A 6,114-nucleotide genomic window follows, 5' to 3' on the forward strand; every position below is an offset into this window, starting at 1 on the left:
CCTGAAACTCAGGAAAACCCAGCAACCCAGATTAACTCCCGCATTGCTAGCAAAACGCAGTAAGTTAATAAACTGGAGAGGAGCTTCGGCCCAGTGTATGTGAACTATGCCCAGAACGCTGCAATTCTCTGGAACCTCTCTGTGGCGGCAACCCCATGACACAAACAATGAGTCATGAACTACTTCCACCTTGATCCCTGACCCTTGATCTGTGAATGATGGCTGCAAGGACAACTGTGATCTATAAAATGGGGTCTCTGCCTCTATTCGGTGTCATTCTACATCATGTCAGCTTAGGGGACTTTGGCCCTAGCTGGAGAAATACAGATCTGCTACTTTGACCATTGCTGAACCCTAAGAGACGTCTTGAAGATCCAGGTTGGGACAAACAGGTCACCTGTCCCCAGACCTCACTGCTCTCGGCTAGTTTTCTAAACTTGTCGTTACCTCCTCTCTTTGAGGGCACTCCAAAAGTGGGGTGCCACTGGTGGGGCTAGTCGGCCCTAGAAGCCCCAAAATTGCAGCTGTTCTATCCCAGGTGGGCCAGCGGAAGGCTAAGGACTCTGTAATTGGTACCATCTTGGGTACTTGCTGGGACTGTTCTACCTGTTTATTGTCCGCTTTGTGGTTCAATAAAGTATTGCCACACTGTTTTACCAGCGCCCTGTGTAGTCTGAGCAGTGTTACTGACGCGCCCAGGGGATGGGGACGACTCGGCGCCCGGGCTTTGCTGTTAGTTTTGGGGGATGTTGCGGTGGTCAGCTCCTGGGCCCGTACCCTAGGGTCACTCTTAAAAGCAAGGGATAAAGGGGGAAAGGTGTATGGGATAGGGAAAGTTCATGACGCCACCTGTGGTGTCTGGTGAGACTCAACAGCGCTACTACAGTCCTCTGAGGCCGGTGGTCAGACAGCTTAGTTGGTGCGGCTCCCCACAGGTGGAGCGGGGCCTCAGGTCAGCGTAGGAGAAGGGATGCAGGACAGAGGGGACCCAGCCGGGTCGGAAGAAGAATAGGCACACTCACAACAGTTCACTTCAGTACCTTTACTGGTGGTGGTTCAGGCACGATCCAGGGCACTGTAGGGTGAAGGGTGCTTTTCAGGACTCTCCCCAGTGAGCGGGTGTGGGGCCTCCTGTTTCTTGCCTTTTCCTGATAAGTTTATGACCTGCCTGGAGCTAGGCCTAACTTGGTCTCTGTCTTGCACCGGCTGACCTGGTGGTAGGGCCTTCTGTTGGAGATCACACTCCCTGGTCTCTTGGGCCTCAGTGATATATCAGTCAGCTTTTGGTGTTCCTGGGACATGTAGTTCGCCAGGGGTTCCGGTAGTTTCTGCTGGTTGTAGAGATCCCTGCAGAAGCGGACCCTGTGTCCGGTATATGGTCTTGGGGTGAGTTGACTAAGCTCCTCTGCCCCTTATGTAGTTTGCTTACTCCACTTGCCTTCGGCCACGCTCGGGGCCCTCACTAGGCTTCACACTGGCAGTAGGCCTCGCTACTCTTCACCGCTCTTATGGCGTCGGCACGCCTTGGGCTCACTAACCTGAGCTCGCTGAGTCTGGGCTGGACTGACAACTTCTCTCTGGCTGCAGCAGACTGTAGACTGCATACTCCAGGCTGTAGATTCCAGACTGACTAACTGCCTAGCTCCACCTTCCCTATTTATATCCCTATCTGGGCTCCCTCTGCTGGTCTGAGGTGGAAGGTGGAGGTGTGTGAATGCTATGAGGGCCTCTTGTGGAGGAATCCGACCATGCACCCCTCTGGGATCTGTGGCAGGGCGCCACATTCCCCCCTAGCAAAGCTCAGTACTCCCGGACTGAAGTACTTTTTATAACAACATTAACAATAACTCTTCCCTTTATGGGAGGCACTTTGCTTGAACGTTACATATAAAACATTATAAATAATAAATAGATATGTACAATATAATAAGCAACCCCAGAATTCAAGTCTCTTCCGATGAGGATCCCCGACAGGATGTCCATCTCACAGGGTAGAGTACTTGGTAGCTTGAGGGACCTGTCCCAAACCCTCCACGTAGGCCCTGGGGTGGCTGCAGGCCATGGCGATCCCGAGTTGGACCTCCGTTAGTGCCACACCAGACAGGTTTTTCTTCTGAGGTCACCTAAAGGGGCACTCCAGGGAGTGCAATTATTTACAAGAAGCAGTTTTTGGGCTGCGCATAGTCCTCAGCCACAAAGTTCTTGATGTACCCTTACGGGTAATTAGAGGCAAACAAGAAAAGTGTCCATATCACTTAAATTGTCCATTATAAGGCAAAACCCAAGTTAATAAATACATATATGAAAATACACAATATAATACCCCAGGGGCAACTATTTACACTGTCAGAGTTTCCTTCTCTATTCTCTGTATCTGGCAGGGGTCTGACCTCGTGTGCTACGTGTCAATCTGCGTAGTACGGGAGTGTGGATGGCATCTGTGTCTGCACTGTCTGCTACCCTGTCAGTTCTACGTGTGGGTAGATTATAAAACTGCCTTAACCTCTCTAAGGGACTGGCAAGTGTACCATTGGCTGGGCCTTCTTGCTCTGCTCCAACCGGGGATCCTTCTTCTGGGGATTCTTCTTGAGCAGGCTCTTCTGTAGCACTTACAGGTTCTACTTGCTGTGGAGGGTCTTCTGGCTGTTGAAAGAAGTGGATCACAGGTATTATTACTGCTCCTCCTAGTTGAGGCCAATCTGCCGGGAAATCTCCTAAGTCAGTATGGAGTACTGCTTCTTTAGGCTCCTCCGGTACGGTGAGAGGCACTTCTTCTTGGGGCTTTAGTAGGTCTGGACCAGGGGCGGAACTACCGACCGTGCAGCCGGTTCATTGAACGGGGGCCCCGAGGGAGAGGGGGCCCCTCCAGCCTCCAGCAGGGCCGCCATCAGGGCATGACTGCCCTGACTCCAGTATGGGGCCCGGCCGGTAGGGGCCCCCTCGGAGCCCCCCCCTCTTGTGCGTCTCTCTCCTCATGGGGCCCCCGGCCCCATGCTAAGCGCCGGGTCCGGGACATCTCAGCGCTGCGCTGCTCTGCTGCGGCAGCGCCTTTATGATTCCCCTGACTTCCGGTCATGTGACCGCGCCGTCACATGACCGGAAGTCAGGAGAACCTGGTGTCAGCGATTTGGACGAGCGCCAGGATTCTGCAGGGATTGCATGGGGGTAAGTATAACAAGTTTTATTTTTTTTTTTAAATACAATTAACTAGGAGTGGGGGGAAATGGGAGATGCACATGGGGGGGAAGGGGAATGGGAGATGCACATGGGGGGGGGAATGGGAGATGCACATATCGGGGGGGGGGAATGGGAGATGCACATGGGGGGGTGAGAGATGCACATGGGGGGATGAGAGATGCACATGGGGGGGGTGAGAGATGCACATGGGGGAGTTATGTTTACATAACTTTGTTGCCTTATGAAGGGCAGGGGGGGGCCCCCAAAAATTTCTTGCATAGGGGCCCACTACAGTCTGTGTCCGCCCCTGGTCTGGACACAACTTCAGATGGTCTCTAGATAAAGTTGCCGTCGTTATTCCTCTGTCTTTGCTAATCAAACAGGTCTTCTTGTTATCAAATCTTGAATTTAACACAGTGTAGGGTTCTCTCTCCCACTGGACATCAAGTTTGTGGTTTCTCCTTTACTTCTTTAACACCACTTCTCTTGGTGTGAAGGGTTCTGCGGCCGCACTTTTATTGTAGTGGGCTTCCTGCTTGTCCCTCACCCGAGTGAGACTGTCTTCGACACAGGCCTGTACTCTTCTGCACTGCTCCTGTCTGGTTGTGTACCGGTCCTCAGTGGACATATCTGCTTCTGGTTCTACTACTCCAAGCTCCAGGTCCATGGGCAACTTCCCAGATCTGGCTCGCATGAGATATGCTGGAGTACAATTGGTGGAATTCACAGGTATGTGGTTGTACAGATCTACCAGGTCAGGTAGTAGGTCTGGCCACTGATTTCTCTCCGCTAGTGGTAAGGTCTTCAGCAGGTCGATGACGATGTTATTCATCTTTTCACAGAGACCGTTGGTTTGGGGCTGGTATGGTGTAGTTCTGATCTTTTTACACCCGTACAGATGGCAGAACTCCTTGAACAGTTCGGCTTCAAAGGCTGGGCCTTGATCCGTCAGCACCTGCTCCGGGTATCCATGGGGCCTGCAGAAGAACGCCTGAAATGTCTTCGCCGCAGTTTCTGCCATCAGATCCTTGATGGGGGCGACCACCAGGAACCGGGAGTAGTGATCCACCATGGTCAGGGCATAGGAATATCCTGACCTGCTGGGTGACAGCTTGACATGATTCAGGGCCATGATCTCCAGGGGACGAGTCGTCTTGATGGGTTGCAGGGGTGCCTTCTGGCTGCTGTAGTCTTTTCTTCTGAGGCTACAGGGTCCACAATTCTGGCACCACCTCTCAGTGGAACTGCGCATTCCTACCCAATAAAACCGACACTTCAGCAGGGTTTCTAGCTTCTTCCAGCCAAAGTGCCCCGCCTGATCGTGGTAGGCCTCCAACACCATCTGGATGTTTGTCTTGGGCACCACTATCTGCCATACCATCTCATGGGTTTTGGAGTTGACGTACCTCCGGCACAGCTTCTCTCTATAGATGAACAGCCGGCTCTTCTCATTCCACAGCTGCTTGGCTTGTAGAGACTAGAGATGAGCGGTGTTCGACTCGAACTGTTCGCCAATCTCAAATACGAGCTGTTTTGGGCGGTGTTCCAGCCGTTCGGCGAACACGAACGATTTGAAAAAAATTCGGCTGTTCGAGGTTATGTTCGATGGATGGATCTCTGCAGGAATAATGAAGATCTCCATTTTTTTTTCTCTTTCCCGCATTTACAGTGGGGAGGTACAATCTGTCAGACTATCAGCAGCGCACACACGGAGCTAACTGCTTTTTTTCACACAAGCAAGGGCATGTGTGATTGGCAGTGTATGTCACATGTCCTTGCCCTATAAGACCAAGCCATTTTCCCCGTCGCCACCATTTTCTCACTGCTGCAGCTGCGTGTTAGACGGCACCGCTGTTGCTGTGTGCGCTATACTTTGTTAATTTCAAGCCAATTTTCGCACAAATCTACAGATAGCTTGGGAGTAGGGAAGAGTTGTGATTGCAGTCCTTTTAAGGACTAGGTTACATAATTTCCTACGACTTTTATCAGGCAGGTCTGTGCTCTTAAATAGATAGGTTGTGGGAGTAAAGACTAATTGTAATTGCAGTCCTTTTCAGGGCTAGGTTACATCAGTTCCTATCACTTTTATCAGGCAGGTCTGTTCTCTTAAATAGATAGGTTGGGAGTAAAGACTAATTGTAATTGCAGTCCTTTTCAGGGCTAGGTTACATCAGTTCCTATCAATTTTTGCCAGGCACGTCTGTGCCAGTGCTGTGCAAGTTTTTTTCACAGCATTTGGCTAAATCTAGCAAAGCTAATCCTTTTTGGCCTATTGCAGAGTGTGTTAGTCAGTGGAGTAGCCTATCTGTGTTGCAAGCTACACCACCTGTGTATAGAATACAAATTTTTTTACTGCACCTAGTGAAGTAAAACCATTTGGGCATAACATCATTCTATTAGTCCATCTATACTAACCTCCATCAGGTTGCAAATTCAATATAATTTTTTTCTGCATATAGCTCTGAAAAAATTTTAGGCTTCTAGCAGTGTGTGGGACTTGGTCTATTAGTCCATCTATACTAACCTCCACCAGGTTGCAAATTAAAAATAATTTTTATCTGCATCTATCTCTGAAAAAATATTTCGGCTTGTAGCAGTATGTGGGACGTGTTCTATTAGTCGATCTATACTGACCGCCATCAGGTTGCAAATTCAATATAATATTTTTCTGCATCTAGCTCTGAAAAAATATTTCAGCTTGTAGCAGTGTGTGGGACTTGTTCTATTAGTCCATCTATACTGACCTCCATCAGGTTGCAAATTCAATCTAACTTTTTTCTGCATCTAGCTCTGAAAAAAATATTTCAGCTTCTAGTAGTGTGTGGGACTTGTTCTATTAGTGCATCTATACTGACCTCCATCAGGTTGCAAATTCAATATAATTTTTTTCTGCATCTAGCTCTGAAAAAATATTTAGGCTTCTAGCAGTGTGTGGGA

This window comes from Phyllobates terribilis, unplaced genomic scaffold, assembly GCF_046119375.1.
Source record: "Phyllobates terribilis strain yellow unplaced genomic scaffold, ASM4611937v1 Scaffold_2__4_contigs__length_985480577, whole genome shotgun sequence".
Classification (NCBI taxonomy): Eukaryota; Metazoa; Chordata; class Amphibia; order Anura; family Dendrobatidae; genus Phyllobates; species Phyllobates terribilis.